The sequence below is a fragment of the Argiope bruennichi genome, chromosome X2, assembly GCF_947563725.1.
Source record: "Argiope bruennichi chromosome X2, qqArgBrue1.1, whole genome shotgun sequence".
NCBI classification, from domain to species: Eukaryota; Metazoa; Arthropoda; class Arachnida; order Araneae; family Araneidae; genus Argiope; species Argiope bruennichi.
Genome location: NC_079163.1, coordinates 13,502,601 through 13,520,661, shown reverse-complemented (window position 1 = coordinate 13,520,661; position 18,061 = coordinate 13,502,601).

Genomic DNA, 18,061 nt, shown 5'->3' with positions numbered 1-18,061 from the left:
TTATAATAATAAAGTTTTTAAGAAAGCTTGCATCTTAGATAAGGACGACTAAGCTTCCTCAAAAATAGGTTTTATATAAATAAGTAAAATATTTATGTAAAGTAATGAATAAAAATAATTCTAATATATATACTAATATATGTATTAAAAGTATAAAAATAATTCTTTCTATATTAAAGTTAAAAATATAAAAAAAATGCTATAACTAAGAGTACCATTGTCAACTAAATCATCCTTAAAATATATACTAATAATTGATATTTTCATCGGATTTGAATAATTGATACATATTTCTTAGATAAGGTAGGGCCGCAGTGGACTGGAGGTAAGGCCTTGGAACCGGAAGGTTTCATGTTCGAGCCCCGATTCCACCGAAAAACAGTCGTGTAAGCGGGTCTGGTGCACGCTAAATCCGTCGATATCAATCCGTCGATACTCCCGCTGGTGTGGTATGAAAGTTTGTAGGAAACGACACCAGCTCAGGTGTCTTCCTCATCATCTGAGAGCAGTTCGAGTTCCGTCTTCAAATAGCGCTAGGGTTGCTTTAAAAAACTGGACGTTAATATAACTAAACTAAGCTAGATAATGTATAATTTATTACTTAGAAGATGATTTTGTGCTGGTATATTTGAAATTAATTCCCACATATCTTTCTCGAAAAAAATTATTCAAAATCAGTTTCTCGAAATAACCTCTTTAGAGATGTTCATCACAGGTACAATATTGGATTTTTCCCTCCGAAGTTGCTAACAGCACGATAAAAAGAGTGAGACGAAAAACTTGTTAGAACTCAATTTAAAAAAGAATCCTGAATTTTTTTTTAGTGAAGTGAAAAAAAAAAAAAAACCCTGAGCGTTGAAGATTATACCCGCTGCTTTGTATTTACTCGCGTGAGGCAACGGGAAAGAATTATTTCGAGAATGAACTCAGAGTTGAAGACGCGCACTCCAAACCAGCAAATTCTTTTCGCAAAGAAAACCTCTTCTTCAAAGTAAATTGAAAAATGTAAATATTCTTGCTTTGAATAATCCTCTTCTCTGATAGAAGCACGTTTTCTTCCATCAAACCCTGCAAACAGTAATCCTTATCCGAATTTAACGAGCTACAGTCGATTCTTGGAAAGATACTTCGACTGCTTCTATCTTTCACGATTTTCGATGAAATTTCTAGATGCATGTGTTGTATGTGACGTCTGCGAGGAGGACGAGACAAAAAGAGAATGTTTGCATTTTTTAAGAAGATTATCAACTGACTCACAAACAGCAAGGACATTTTTGTAGAGGAATATTTTCCAAGAAGGTACAAGAAAAAATGTATTGGAATATATTGGATTTTAGTTGCAAACTTCAGTCAATAAAGTATTCCATTATTTCGCAGAAAGCGCTCTTAAACGATCTAAATCACTCTATTCTGACAGGAACTGCAAATATCCTATAAGTTTGTCTGATGTTTTTGTTATCATAAAAAACAAACAAATAGAAATTCTGAATTGAACTTACTATTTTGCAAAATCTGGAGCAAATTACGTAACAATGTTATTATGAGTAATAACATAGGTAGCATCATTTTGTGGTAACATTGGTGGAAATAAATATTGCTACACAAAATTAATACGTATATTTATTAGCACAAAATGAGTTCAGATGACTTTATATATTTTTTTATTTTTTAATGTAAAATCTTTTATTTATATAATATGTCTTTTTTCATATCGCTTCGATCCGTTCCATAAAAATTAAAATATATTGAAATAAATCATTGATTATGTATTTTAAGGATAGAAAATTAATGAATTTATTTGAACAAGAGATATATATAAACTAAACGAACTGGGGTAAATATTTTTTTTTTAATTTTTATTTCCTTAATGTTCTACAGTTTTTCAAGAACATTAAAATAATAACTTAATTTTAATAATTCGTAAAATATATTCTAAATATTTAAATTTAATAATTCAAAAAATAAATTTTTAATATTTAATGTTTTATAATTCGTACATATATTATTTACAAATTATAAAAATTAAATATTTAGATTATAAATAAGACATATATTTGCGTAAAGAGAATAATAAGGTTTTTTTCAGTCTCCTTCAAATAAATCATCAAAAAAATCAAATAAGATCATTGATTATGAATTTTGGGGAAAGAAAATTAATAATTTCATTTGAACAAGAGACTAGTTTAATAGATTAGCAAATTCATCTTTGAAAAAAAAGAAAATATTTCAAGGAATATTAGTGAATAGTAAGATTAAATCTTTAAATTCTTTTTCAAAATTTAACTAAAATATCCATGTTTGCTTGATTTCACAATGATTTAGGCATCACTATTACCATACAAAGTTGATTAACAGAAATCATAATTAATGAAAATAAAGCATAATAATTTTAAATCAAAAATTAATTACGTTGAAACAGAAACATAAGAAGCAACAATTCAGATATTAAACCAAATGATTTCTTAACGAAAGAAATCTTGAGCGGAAAAATAAGAACTGATTGAGAGAACTGTTATTTTATATTCTACGAATACATGCTGATGTATAGCCGTGTATCTTTGACAATATTTTTCTGCCTGGATCTTATTAAAATAACGCTTGGAATCTGTAATTTTATTGAACATTTTTGAAAAAATTAATTGTAAAAAATAATATTGGAGTTTCACACTGGTAAAAAAAAATACAAAAATTTTGAGATTTTGTCAAAAAAAAAAGTGATGAAACAGGTGACTAGAAATTAATACTGTTTTATCAAAACTCGCAATTTCCTTAAGCGAAACAGACGGGCTTAACGAGGTGGAAGTTAACAGCCGAAGATGGCTCAAACTTTTTCTCTCTGTTGACGTATTTTTCAATCTCATTAATTAATTCTGAAAAATACTTATGAAGTTTTGAAATAATCAGATCGGGATTTGAGCTTAAGCAATTCATTTACCTTACTGAACAAACTAAGGAGACTTTTAAAAAGTTGTTAATTGCTTGAAGATATCTAGAAACAAAAATAAATTTCATAAAAACATGTTTTGAAAAAACCCTTTTAATAGTTCATTATAAGCTTGATTTTTTTATTTAGATATTTTAAATTTCATTTTCCGTCTTAATGTTTAATTAATGGATAGCGTTATTTGTAGGTATAATACGTACTACTAATAAAATATTATTTATAGACATAGCGCCTATAGATAATACGCTCATTACATTAAGCAACAACAGCCAATTCTTGTTTGATGAGCGCAATTAAAGACCAGTGTGATCGATCAGTGCTTGGGAGGGTTATCGACAACTTGAAAGCATTGGTTGCATGATGTTGGCATCATTTTCAATTCCTTAACACATAGACCTGATTAGTAGTTTAACTTGTTCAAACGGAATTAAACATAATAAGTACACAACCTTCGAATAAAACGTTATTCGCATTTTAAGAATAAATAATGAATCTGTCTTGAATATTTTCCCTAATTTTATTAATTTTTACAAATATAATCCTTAAATATATTTTTTATTGCCTTTATCCATTTTTTCTATAAATATTGAATTGAATAGTTTTAATTATTTTTAAAACAACTGTGATATGAAGATGATGTTGAATTTTTGATAACTTGTGGGAGAGTGTTACAGAGAATAATAAAGCAGCTGAGAAGAAGAAAAAGGTCCAAAAGTTGATTTATTTGGACCTGTCACCTACTGGCCAGATTGCGAACAGTGCGGGATTTTAAATTAACATCCCATTTTAATTCAGTTTTGTCTCGCTGGATGGTAGCTCTCATTTATGTGGCTTCCTCAACAAGTTTTGGACAGCCAGTTGTTACTAGCAAAAAGTAAGAAGAAAAAGGTACAAAAGTTGATTGATTTGAACCGGTAATAGGCCAGATTGTTTTTGAAAACATTAATTATGCAGTTATTTGTAATTATTATTATTATTGTTTTTTCATTTGGGTCGAAATCTTCTGTGTGAGGTGAGTACCAGAAGAAAATCTAGAGAGGGATTTCAGGTAAGTGATATACATTTGAAAACCCTGTATAACTGTATTATACAACTCACAATTATAAAGTTATAAATGGCGCCACAAGGGCAACTTGTTGCAATTCCGTTGGGACTCATTGTTACAAAGTAACAACTTGCTTCGAATAAACTTTAATTTTATCGTATTCGCTTTCTTTTTAAAATTGATATGATAAAACGTCAAATTTAATAAGGATGTTTAAAAATAATGTTTGTGATTGGATGCCACATGAATAGAATGAAAAGTTTCATGGAAAGAATTTCTGCCTGGATTTTTTTTTTAATAAAACGGAAGAAAAAACTTTACTACAAAATAAAAAACACTTTACTACAAATATAAAAAGTAGATCACGCATGGAAAAAAAGCAAAATCCATCTGCGATCGAAGTGACGGGAAGTGCTTAAACTACGAACAAAACCAAGTGAATTTCAAGAAATATTTACTGCGAAATAGGGAGAAAACGGTACATGATGAAGCGTGAGAAGCGATTTTGATCTTTGTTGTCAACAGCAGGTAAGAAAAGACTTAAAAAAAAAAAAAAAAAAAAAAAAAAAAAAAAAAAAAAAAAAGGAAAAAATCTTTGAAAAAGTATTGTCGGAATTCATCCATAGAAGAGACGTTATTTTTCCCTCTAGCAATATTAGAGTACTTACAACATTGGTAAAATTGAGGGAATATGAATAAAATTCTTTAATTCATTTACAAGAGACGTTTAATTAAACTACCACATTGTTACATGTTACGGCTTCTGAAGTATTGATTTAATGGCACATTTAAACAAAGACTATAAAATTCACTTATGGCGGGGTTTTTTTCCAGAAAATTTCCAAATTAAATATATATATATCTTTAAAATAGTCCTTGAATTGCTTCAAAATGAAATATATGACTGAATTGAACTGCCAAGGTTACAGGTTTACATAATAAATAACAAAATATTGCCGATGAAAACAAAGCGAGATTAAAAAATAACCTCATTTAAAATATGTAAGTTATTTTATCCAATTTTAAAGTAAAATGCAAAATCTTTCACCTTAGACCAGAATTGTTGAAGACAATCAAATGTTTTCACTTCATAAGATGAAAGAAATCATGAACGCTGAAAGTGATGTTTCATGTATATATGCATATATTATTGTGAAAAATATTTGCTCGTTGCAGAATGAAACCACGGTTTTCTAGGAAGCTGAAATTTGTGCTTTGGATTTGGACTGGATTGCTTAAGAAGTGTAATTCTTTGAAAAAAAAAACTCTTTTCCATATTGAAATTTGTATTTAGAACATGAAAATTAAAGACAGTTTTGCCAAAAAAAAAAAAAAAAAAAAAAAACACTTTAGAATCAGAAAAAAAATAAGCTTTTCGCTCCTGTCTAGTTCCGACTTACAAGAGAACGGCTTTATCTTACAACATATTCTCCCACCGGGAGTCAACTCTGAAATGAGCACGAGAAGCTTCCGTTAAGGTGGTTGGTTCTTTCCACCCTGGTGGACACAGAAATGGTGAGGGTCAACTACTTCCTACAGATAATGGGACGTTCTTCACGCGGGAAGGGCTGTACCGTGGCCGGTGGTTTCCCTTGGGACTCAACCATGGTTCCCGCCTGTACTGCTGTCACGGCGGTCCGGTTAGTCAGATTTATCCGTGTGCCTTAGTGGCAGGTCGAATTGTCCATATACTGTTACAATATCGAAGACGAAATTGAATGCAGAAGAGGGCATGATATACCCTAAACTTAGGACTGACTTTAGAAAAGGAGGGTCCCATTTGGTAACAATATTATTTAGTTATTCTGATTTCTAGAAATCTTTCAAAGCAGATTCCCTAATCCCATCTTTTCACAATTTAAAATTTAGAGTGAATTACAAAAAGAAAAGAAAAATCTTGCCTTGAGAAAAATAACGGTGATATATTATGTTAGTTCTTTGATTTACACTCAGGTGACAAAAGTTACGGGATAGCAATATTCAAATACTTATAGCATTAGTATCGCATAGAAAATGTTTAAAAGAGCATTTTTATTCAAGTAATTCATTTGAAAAGTCTTTGGCAGCATGACAGGAATTAACAGAATTTAACCGCGAAATGGTAGTTGGAGGTAGATGCATGGGACATTCCATTTTGGAAATCGTTAGGGAATTCAAAACCAGTTGTAAATCAACAAAATTAACTTTGTTTTCAGTTGTATTATTTTCTCAAAAAATACCTATAATGACATATACTATATATTAATATGTATTTTTCATTATATAAACATTATTCATATAAATTTATTGGAGTAAAGATTGTTTAGTGAAAAATTTTAAATTACATAAAATATAAATTGAATACTATTCGCTTATTTTTACTCACATTGAAAAAATCTATATTTTTATGACAAATATTTGGAACTTCATTTTCTAGTTACAAATCCATGGATATTTATCTCAATATATTTCTATTAATCAAATTTGTAATGGGAAAATAAGTATTTTTTTAATCATTCTAGCATTAAAATCAGTTTATTTTTCTCATTTTTCCGATTTCATTGCTACGAACAGTTTAACGAATTCTGATAACGATTAAGAACTTTTTTCTATAATTTTCTGCTTAAGTAGCACAAGAAATAATAATTGTTTCATTAATTCCAGAGCAGTATGAAAATCTAAAAAATTAATAAGCGGAGGTAGAGATCATATAATTTTTAAATTCTCATGAAAGCATTTAGAAATCTGGGAATTCTCTAGAGGGCTTACCTTCTGCTAATGATGTTCACATTTCAGATTCATCCCGAGGTGAAATTAAATTCAATCTAAAAAATAAAAACGTTAAAAACACCTTTATCATTTTTCTTGAGAGCTTTTCCTCCGAGGTAATCACAATTCTGGCGCGGGAATAATTCACTTCCTCCTGTGCCAGCAGAAAAACAAAATAAGCAATTTACGCTGTGCCTCAACTTAAGTAACTCACTGCCCAAAAAATTGCCTTTGAAGCCGCCTCGTGCATTTGTCTTGTGTTTGTTACGATGGATTAAGTGTCCTAGGCTAATGGAATAAATCGATAAAACAATGTCGTGTGTCTGTTTACTTTTTGATATCACTTTTGTCAGGCAATGTGTTTTAATCTTCTTTGTAGAGGCCTATAGACGTCAAGTCCCCGCAGGGATAAACTCTAGGGTACAGCAAATTCCCAAGAAACCATGTAGTCAAGGGATCAAGTGGTCGATTTTAGACAAGAGTGGAGAAAAGTCGAGCTTTACGATATTTTATTAGGCTTTTTTCCGCAGAATCCAAATCTCTGTGGAAAACTGTTATTGGCCGATTTGAAGTAGTTGGAGAGCAAGCAGCATTCATTGCTGATTGCTATCCAGCAGTTGCTTGTTTCGGTGGATGCACTTAAGCGATCGGCTTCTACTTTTTTGTTTCACTTTTCAAAGTTGTTTGTCAAATTCTATTGACAAGAGTGATAAAGTTTGTTTACTGTTCTTGCTTCCAGACGAAACATATTTTCATAACGGTTGTTGCTCCAAAAACCCTCTACAATTTATAGCGTTTTTATTTTTTGAAGAGGCAAATAGTGCTTCTCTTTGTTTTGTGAAGTGAAGCAATTTTAGAAGTAAAACGTAGATTTAAAGAATACAATTTCTTTTCTTTTGAATGAAAATATTTCACGAAGATATAAATTCAAATAATGTGCTCTTATGTTGTATTACTTATGTTTTAAGTTGTTTTGATTTTTATTAAGAAGGTATTTCAAACATCGATATTATAGATTAAGGTTATATTTTTTATATTTGATGAATATTAATGTATAATGAATTGTTCGAATAATCACTAATTAAACCAGTTGCTTGATTTGCAAAGGCTATAACATATAACTATTTTCGTTTAAGAACATATTTTGATATCGTTTATGAAAAATAAATAATACATAACGGTAAATAATATATAAATATTGCACCCCCGTACTAATCTTAATTAACAACTCTAATTAATTGACAACTCTCACCAACAGACACTGAATGAGGAAACCCTCACATTTCCCTAATAATATCATTATTCTTTGCTGTTCTGAGATATTTTCATAGAACTAATTGTTACAATTATTCACGTAGAGCTTTCACTGAACAATATCATAAATATTTCTTACTTTCTTATACAGTATGTATTAACCCGAAACTGGAGACATGAATTTACTCACGTGGAGTCAAAATAACTCCATTATTATTTTTGTTCTTTGTCTTTTGTAATCAGCATTGGAATTTATTTTGAAGACACAATACATTCTGGAAACCATGTATTTACCAAAAATATTAAAAATATTAACACTAAAAGTGTTAAATGTTATAATATTAAATGTTGGAAAGATTTCATTAAAAAAAGATAAGCAATCTTTTAATGAGTATTTACTTCGTTTAGATATTGCGGAATTACTCTAATATTAATAACTGTTAGAATTTAACAAACAAAAATGAAGAATACAATATTTTAGAATATTATTTTAAGAATATTTTTTTATTCTTTTTGGATTATCCCCCTTAAAATCAGTTTCAGAAGCATGGAGTCAATGACTCCATAAATATCAACAAAAAACTGAAAAATAATAACTCGATTATACGCACGTATTCATCCTGTTCGTTTCTGTATCCTGAGACGACCACTTTTCGACGATTCTATCTCACTAAGGGGTGAGACGAAGAAGGTTGAGCGCATTTCCGAAATTCTTCGTCATTCTTTGACCTTGATTTCCTCCCTGTTCGATACTTTTTAGTTCATTTTTTTTTCACGTTATGTGAATATTGTGTCGTTTTTGACCTTATTATTTTATTTTAATTTAGTCTATGAGTAATCTGAATTTGTGAATACTGCTGAAATAACAACTTGAAAGTACTAAGGAGATGATTACATTCAAGGGCAAAAAACCACGTGATCATTAGAGCTAATGAATAACACGGAGTCATTTTGACTCCCGTCTTCAGTTACGGGTAAAATTTGTTAATTCTGCATAGTTATGTTCCTTTTCTTATTTAAAAAAAAATATTTTCATTTTAAAAGAATATAAAGTGACTGATAAACAAAAAATCACCGTTTTAAGGAATTTAGGCCAGTAGTTTTGTTTTTAAATCTTGATAATTAATATACCATCGATATACACACTTGACACTCTTGGTTTCTCGGTTTCTCATGCATTGAGAATAAATCTACACAATCATATAAAACTCTCATAATTCAAAAAATGACTAAGTTCAAATTTTTTTTTCAATTGATTGCTTTCGAAAAAAGTTAAACATAGACTTTCCCTTAGTCTTGCCGTACAAAAACCTGAAAACAACATACTTCTGACTTATGCTTAGATTCTGGATTATAAAGTAGGATTTGGTTTACTTACATACTAGCAACAGTATTTCAAGCCTTTTTTCCCGACCAATCAATTCGATACTCCTCTTAAATGATGTGAAGACGTTTGAAAAAAACATGATTTTTTTTCTCTTACCAGAAAATGTTCAGAATTGTTGACCTGTAAATGCTAATAAAAGTTTTACTTTCTTCATTTTCTATCGAAACTTCAACTCAAGAGGATTTTATTTTATTAATGATTTTTCTCAACTTTTTGATAACAGCACCCACACAGGAACCACGATTAGATAAAAATTCTGGAAACTAAAGGTAAATATGTGGCTGAGGAGAGGTGACATAAAAAGCAACTGATGAGTTTCGTGAAAAAATTGTGCTTCTACAGATTCAAGAGCAAATAAGATCTTCATACAAAAATGTTTTTTTTTCTCAGCTACGTAGTTTTTCTTAGTTTGATCAAATTAAATAATAGAGAAAAACATATAAACAAATTATAAATTTATCTTGCAATAAGACATTAATTGGTCTTATACATTATGCGTGTTTATATTATTGAAAAAAAACTATTTCGCTGATTTTCCAAATTTTAATTAAGTATAGTAACTTTGGATCAGCGTTCACACTGTAGTAGATGTACACTTATTATTTAAAGAGTAGAGGATTTATAATTACCAATATTTTATCCTAGTTTATTGAATTGTTTCTGTTATCCAATTAGATTACGCATTCATTTTTGTAAACAGCATGTTGCGTATAAATGCGATTAAGATATGCAATGCAACAGATGCTTTGGACTTTTATATAGGTTTTAAAATATCAGCACTAAGGGATGTGAGAGGTTTAATTTTAATTTTCAGATATAATATTTCAAAAATTCAATGAAAATTCATATTTATTAAAAGAAATCGAAATATTTCAGATTAAGTATAGTAATTAACTATATATTAACTATAGTAAATTATTTTTATTCAACTACTTTAAATATAGTAAAAACTCAGAGTTGATTTACTGGTTTGTCATATTCCCTGCCGCTCTTGGAGAAAGGATTTAAGATAGGTTTTATCAAAGGAAAGTTTTTAAAATGCTTCATAAGGCCCTTTTTCCAATAAAAAGCAAGAGTTAATTACAAGTTCCATGGTAAATGACATGTGAAACGCATAATATGCATTTTTCGTAGACTATAGAACTTATTAATATTTGTGGTTGAATTTATATTATTAATTGTACCAATAAACGTAAGTATATGCAATAAAGTGGTATATTAATGATGAATTTCCTATTGTTGAATGGAAATAAATGTGAATTGCAACTTCCATATAATTCATCATCTTATAATTAACAACATATAAAAGAAACCATCCTAACAAGCAACTGTTTTCATTCAGCAATCAAAGCCTTATGCCACATCCTTTCACAAAGTTATTTACCTTCTAGCAAGGGGAAGTCAGCTTGGCATCTCCAAATCTTGACATTTATGATCTATTGCTCAGCGCATTCATCCAAAATCCAATGAAAAAGGAAGCCTACAGCTAAACACGACAAGCAGTAAGACGTGATGGTTATTGGCTTCTGAGATGGACAAGGGGGAAACGATATCATTAATTTATGAAGAGTTCGTGACGGATGATAACAAAGCAAAAATAAAATATTATTCAAGTTCTTTTGTAAGATTTATAATATCGTATTTCAAATATTTCCTCCCAAATCTGTCCGTCATGAAATTTCAGGAATAAATCGAAAATATTGCTTATCAGAAAGAATTAATCTCCAAAATACTTTCAACCGTGATTCACTAAATGAATGATTTTGGAAACATAGTAATTAAATTTAAAGTAACTGAATTTATCGAGAATTACCAAATTGTATGTCTAATTTCACCAGATTGAAAAATAATCTGCAACAGATGCATAGAAGAAGAGTTTGTCAATAATATGATAAATAAAAATCAACCATATTCATATATATATATAAATGAATACCTGAGATGTATTTAATTTAAATACCTTAATATGTCAATATTCTTAATGATATAGAACAAAAGATGATATCTCTCAAAGCTGATTAAAATTTTAAAGGAGTCTTGAAGCTGAGCAAGTATTATTTTTAGGCGAGTGATTTCCACCTGATATTGCAGCTCAATTTCGTACAGTTAATTCACAGAAATTAGATTGTCCGAAGCGTTGGAGCAGTGGAGAAATTACTATGCAATGCAGTGTAGATATTAAAATTAAAGCGTTTCTTTTATCTAAAAATAAAAACAAAAATAATTGAATGAATGGAATTTATTGTGTATATATATTCCATGACATTCTTTTCGCATTGTCCTCTTTTTAATGTAGTCTTTCATTTTATGTTATGTATAATTTATGGGTTAATGTAATAAGAATAATCAAGGCGTTTGCTTATAGGTTATAGCGTATTTGCTCAAAGCGTAAAAAACAGCTTATTTTTCACTGTGGAGATATTTGAATATTTTAATCTGTTTAACCTTCTGGAATACGTGTAATCAAAATTTCAGAAATAGCTACTCATTAATGCCTTTATGTTTCTTAACATCTTTAATTATTCTTGAAAGAAATTATGTATTACAAAAATCTTTCTCTTAATTTGAAAGTGTTAAATACTTTTTTCATTTTTTACAATTTAGATTTGCTTATCAGATGCTATATTCCGAATCAGGATTACCAAATTACCCTGAAATCATAAGAATATCATTGGCAAAATAAATCAATGCCGAGTAATGTAATAATTATAGATGATGGAATACAAAATATAATAATATATAATAGAACACAGAAATATGGCAGGTATTTTGTAATATGCATATGCGTATATTTTTGAAACGGCCCTCTATTTCATATATTTCATAGTAGAAATCAATTTTTTTTATTCTTCTTCTTCATTGTTATTTGCCAATTGAAGCAGTTGGTTAAAAGCAGAGCTTAAAACTATAATCAGAAACTCTCCTAAAAAAAGATAAATTTTCAAGAAGGAGAATCTAAGAAAAAAATATATATTCTCACAATACAGAAATCGAAAATATTAAAACTCTGCAGAATACTTACACAGAATAGAAAACATTAAAATTGTATTTTAAGAATATCTAGAACATAACCAAACATTTTGTGTAGGATACAATATGTGGAATGTTTATTACAACTGTGATCCAACAACTAATTTTTAAACTTAGACATATAGTCCTAAGCGGAAAAATTATTTTTAAAAAGATTTTTACTGTAGGGAATTTTTATTCTGTCGCCAAACTCTATGCATCATATTTAATATAATATTCATGACAAAAAAAAGATTCAATTCTTTAGCGATGGAAATTGCGCAAGTTATGATGCTTTGAAATTATTATTTTAGACTAATAAACTATCACCTAGAGGAGTCCAATCTGAATTTACTATACAATCTTCAAGGAATCAGCCTGTAAAATGGTCTAAAATTCTGATATCCAAAGCTTCATAACTCGGTCAGTTTTTGCCACATAAAATTATAACTTTTTAAAAAAATATAAAATGCAAATGTGTTAATAATATTTTACTAAATGTGACTAGAAGAATCAGAATGCTCTATGAATATTTATATTTCATAATTTTTTTCTTAATGAATTTATAGATGAAAGCAACATAATATATGTTTACTGGCATCGTTAAGGGCATTTCTGTCTAATGGTTCAGAAATCAACGACTCGATTACGATTAGAGCGCAACTAATATATAGGAGAAGCATGCTAAAGTCGTATTAGGCATAATGAAGAAAATTTATTTAAGTTCCTGAAACTAATATGATAAATAATATATATATATATATATATATATATATATATATATATATATATATATATATATTGTTACGAATCTGCGATGCGGCTTCCCAGCATAGTGGGTCCATAGGAGGTCCCGGAGCTTGGGGAAAAACTTGACGATCATTTGGCGACTTGGCGACGAATTTGGCACCAAAATAGATTATACCCGAAACATCGAGAAGTTTCCCGATCCGTCCAGTAGGAACCGAGTTACGCCTCGAATGTTCCTGATTGGTTGAGAGGCTTCTAGCCCCGCCTCCTGAGACCTATAAAAGGAAGCACCCGCAGCTGCCGGGCAGTGGTGAATTGGGTTGCGAACCAGTGGAGTCGAAGAGTAGTCGGAAGAGAAAGAGTAGTCGTCGTGGTGAACCAGATGGGAGTCGTAGTTGTGAACTAGTGGTGAATTGGGTTGCGAACCAGTGGAGTCGAAGAGTAGTCGTCGTGGTGAACCAGATCGGAGTCGTAGTTGTGAACCAGTGGTGAATCGAATTGTGAACCGACGGTGAATTGAGTCGCACACCAGCGGAGTCGAGCAGTAGTCGGAAGCGAAAGAGTAGTCGTCGTGGTGAACCAGATCGGAGTCGTAGTTGTGAATCAGTGGTGAATCGAATTGTGAACCGACGGTGAATTGATCGCGAATCAGCGGAGTCGAGCAGTGGTCGGAAGTGAAAGAGTAGTAGTCGTTGTGAACTAGTGGTGAGTCGAGTGGTGAACCAGTGGTGAATTTAGTAGTCGAAGAGTAGTCGGGATCTACGGTAAAGAACTGGCCTTCCAGAGATAAGCGGAGCAGCGACGGAGTGAAGCTAGTGCTGAACTAAGCGGTGCACTACTGTCTGCAGTAGAGTCTTCTTATATGCTGTTGTTGCTGCACGTCTCGGCTGAAGATAATCGTTTTTTGTGCTGTATATAGTTGTCGTCTTCGTGCTGTCCTGTGTGTCTTTGCGTAAATAAACGTCGTTGTTTTATTTTCTACTGCCGCCTGGTGATTGAGCTTTCTTCACACCATAAAACTTCCACTATCCAAACGAACCCCGGGAATTTTCGTAACAATATATATATATATATATATATATATATATATATATATATATATATATATATATATATATATATATTGTCATGAATATTGTATAAGAATTAGAAAAGAAACTGTATTTTAGAAAAAGACTTTGTTTAAAACTTCTGCCCTTTAAATAAGATACTGGCAATTTATGTCAAATAAACTTGGTTTCTTTCCTTTTTAGCCTTGCCAAAATGTTTCACCAAAGACTTCTCAAGATAACAGAACTAAGCGATATCTATTTATCTTTCAATTTATTCGAAAATGGTTGTTTCGCCATCTGAAATCGATAAAATGACAGATAGGATGGGTTACCCTTCTATCCTAACTTAGGTTACTATTGTAAGTTAAGATACCGCGGAAATGTTAAAATCATTTTACCTGATGAAAATAAATATCTTGAATTTAGGAACAAAAAAAATTAGATAATCAAAAACATTCTATAGTAAAGTAAGAGTAAACCCTTTATTGAACTTAAAATTAAACGAAAATGAAATTTTGTCTTTCTTGAGTGCGAAGAATATAGTAAAGAATTCTGAAACCGCATCTCAACTGAACCGAAAGAAAAAATGCAAAATATCAATTCAAAAATAGAATAAGTGACCTATTAAAATTTTACCTTGGAAGAAATTATTGTTTCCAAATGTTTAGAAAGTTTTAAGACTTTCAATTCTTATATATTTTGATCTCATACTGTGAGAAAAAATTTTCCTCAAGAAGAAACAAATGCGGCAGTTGCAAATACATGTGTTTCTTTCAAAATGATAATAATGAGTAAAACAACAATACAGACATAGAGTTATGCATTCATCATAACTGTACACCACGAAATGCATAGAGAAATATCGCATGCATTGCATTCAAACAATACATAGAGAATTATTGCATGACTATTTCCTATTCTAACATAAAATGAAAAAAAAATTACAGTGTAAGATTAAATGTGAAATATTATACAATCAACAAGAGATATAAATATAAACAGGTGCATTTTTCAAAATAGTCGGGAAAACTCTCTTTCATTTTATGCAAAATGCAATGGAACTCATTATAACTTTTAAATAAAACAAATAAACATTTTCTTACAATATTATAAATAACTTTTTCTCAATTTTTTTGTTTTATTCACCAAAACATTTTATTAAAATATGAACGATAATAAAACATATTATGAACAATAATAATACAACACAAACACAATGTCCATACATCCCTAAAAATGTTGTGGAAAAAACCCCTATTCGTCCGTCACTTTCATGTGTGATAAACATCCTATGCGTAGGACTACAAAATAGGAATAAAGTTTGACTTAATCATCTTAATCATAATGTTTGCAATACAATACAAAATAATATGTTGAATTATTTGCTTAAAATTAAGTTGAATATTTATATGTCATCATCTTTTTATGATTAACAGCTGATATTAAAAAAAATTTTGCTTGGTGTACCAGTTCTAAGTATTTGTATGGCAAAAAAGAAAAAAAAATCTGGTAATTATTTAAATTGAATTGATTTGATATTATTTGACCTTGATCAGAGTAAAATCAAACTAAAATTTAAGACCCAGGAACCCAGAAGCATTTTTATAGGAGAGGTGAACGAATAATCACATTCTTCATAGCTGAATTTGCAGTATATTTCATGATACTTTTGGCAATGATCTTAAATAGATCGAAAGCAGACATAATGCACGAGTAAGAAAAATGATCCGCAAAGCAAGGATCGAAATACTCTATGTCCTTACATCCCTGACATCCATCAATCATTGAGTAGCACTTTCATCGTCAGTAACTGGAAGTTGTCAATCATTTAGAGGTCAAGTCACAAATGCCATCCATTTTTCTAATGGTTGATGTTGTCATAAGACCTATATTGTGGTCATTTCTTGTACAGCATAAATATTACTAAATTCTTTGACATTAAGGATTATATAAATATTATTTATCTGGTAAATATTCTACTATTTATGAATATATAGACATTTGCTTTCATACCCATAATTTTTTAAGTGGTGCATTCTTTCCTTATAACCATTCTTAAAGAGGATAGCTATATCTTCTAATTCTGAGTAAATATAAAAAAAAATATGTATATTTTAATTATGAGTCGAAACTAATGCGTGGAATTTCAATTTAATTATATGGTTAATATTCATCATCTAAAATATTGAATTCATTATTATATTATTGTTTAATAGGTTGGAAAAGGGAATCAGGCATAATATGGCATATTATTTTAATTTTAGTTGACTGCCATCCATATATTCACATTTGTTCCTCTTTTGAGCTTATAATTTCACATCAAAGAGTTATAAGATATGTAGAATTAATTTTTAAACTCCGCGCTTAGTGTTTTGACATTTTACACCTACAGAAGGAATTTTCGATGGATAAAATACTGATTCAAGCACTCAATATTGTATTTTCTGTCTGTGGAAAAGTATATAAATAGTGTGAAATAATTACTACTAGCAATACGTTTGTTCATGAAAGCAGTTGCTTCACTTAAACTTTCGGAACTTTTATAAAAATTAGATTTCACAAGAATGTTCGAAATTTAGAGGTAAGTAAAATATTTCCTGTCTCCGATTGCTTATAAATTTAGAAATTATAGAACAAATAATATTAATAAAAAATAAATATCTTCTTAAATATATTAATATCAGTTGAAAGCTATGAGACTTTCAGTTTAGTTATATTAAAGTCTCGTTTTAAAGCAACAAAAGGGTTATCTTACGACGGGCTTCGTAATTTTGAGTCGTGGTCAGATGATGAGGACGAAACCTAAGCTGGCACCCCCTCTCCAAACTTCCACTCCACATTATCGGTGAGGCGGGTGGCCCCGACGGATTTAGAGTGGACCAGACGCGCTTACACGACAGCTCTTTGGTGGAATCGAGTTTCGAATATGAAACATTGAGGTTCCGAAGACGAGACCTTACCACCAGGCCAACGCAGCCCGAAAGCCATTAGAAAGTAACTCTCAATAATAAGAGACAATAAAAAAGAATTGGGAAATATCTAAATAGAGAAATTAAATAGCAAATCATATACAAGACAGTGTTCAGAATATACAATTTCCACATTTGCTACTTCTGTAATAAAATCCTAAAGGCTTTTACATCAAATTTAAAATTTTTAAAATGTTCACAAACACTTTGTTTTTTATACATTTATAAAAATTAAGTAGGATATTTTTAACTTCATTTTTAAAAAATGCAGAAACGTTGAAATAAAATTCTAGATGAAAAGGGTAAATGAAAAAGATATTACACTTCTCGATTGCAATGTCTAATTGGATAAAAAATGTTTTAGTTATAAGTAATGCTAAATTTAGGGAGGTAGAATACGAAGCTTTAAGCAAAATCTATTCTGACGTTTTAAAAGCTAGAAACTGAATCCAGATTGATAAAATATTTAAACAATATAAAAAAATTTACAAACTTTTAAATTAAAAAAAAAATCTGAAGCTTAAAAAATTGACACCAAAGAAGGAAAAGGAGACTTAAAATATTGGGATCAATGAGCTGGGTGGATTGAAAACTTAAAGTATTAAAATGTAGGGTAAAAACTTCGATCTTTCAAATAAATAAAGTTAATTTTGAAATATTTATAAGGTATGTTGGTGTAAATGTACAATTAAAAGCAAAATATTACTACATGGCATGCTGAGAAATAAAATGCGAAGTTTTGATGCTATGACCTTATGAAAGCAATTTCTGTATAAACATTTGAAGCATTAAAAATGCTGTAGACTGATTTGATTAAATAATTATATCTCATTTTTTAGTTTTTGGATCGAATTTTACTTAATTAAAATCTTAATCACAAATAATTGTTTTTTCTCTTTACAT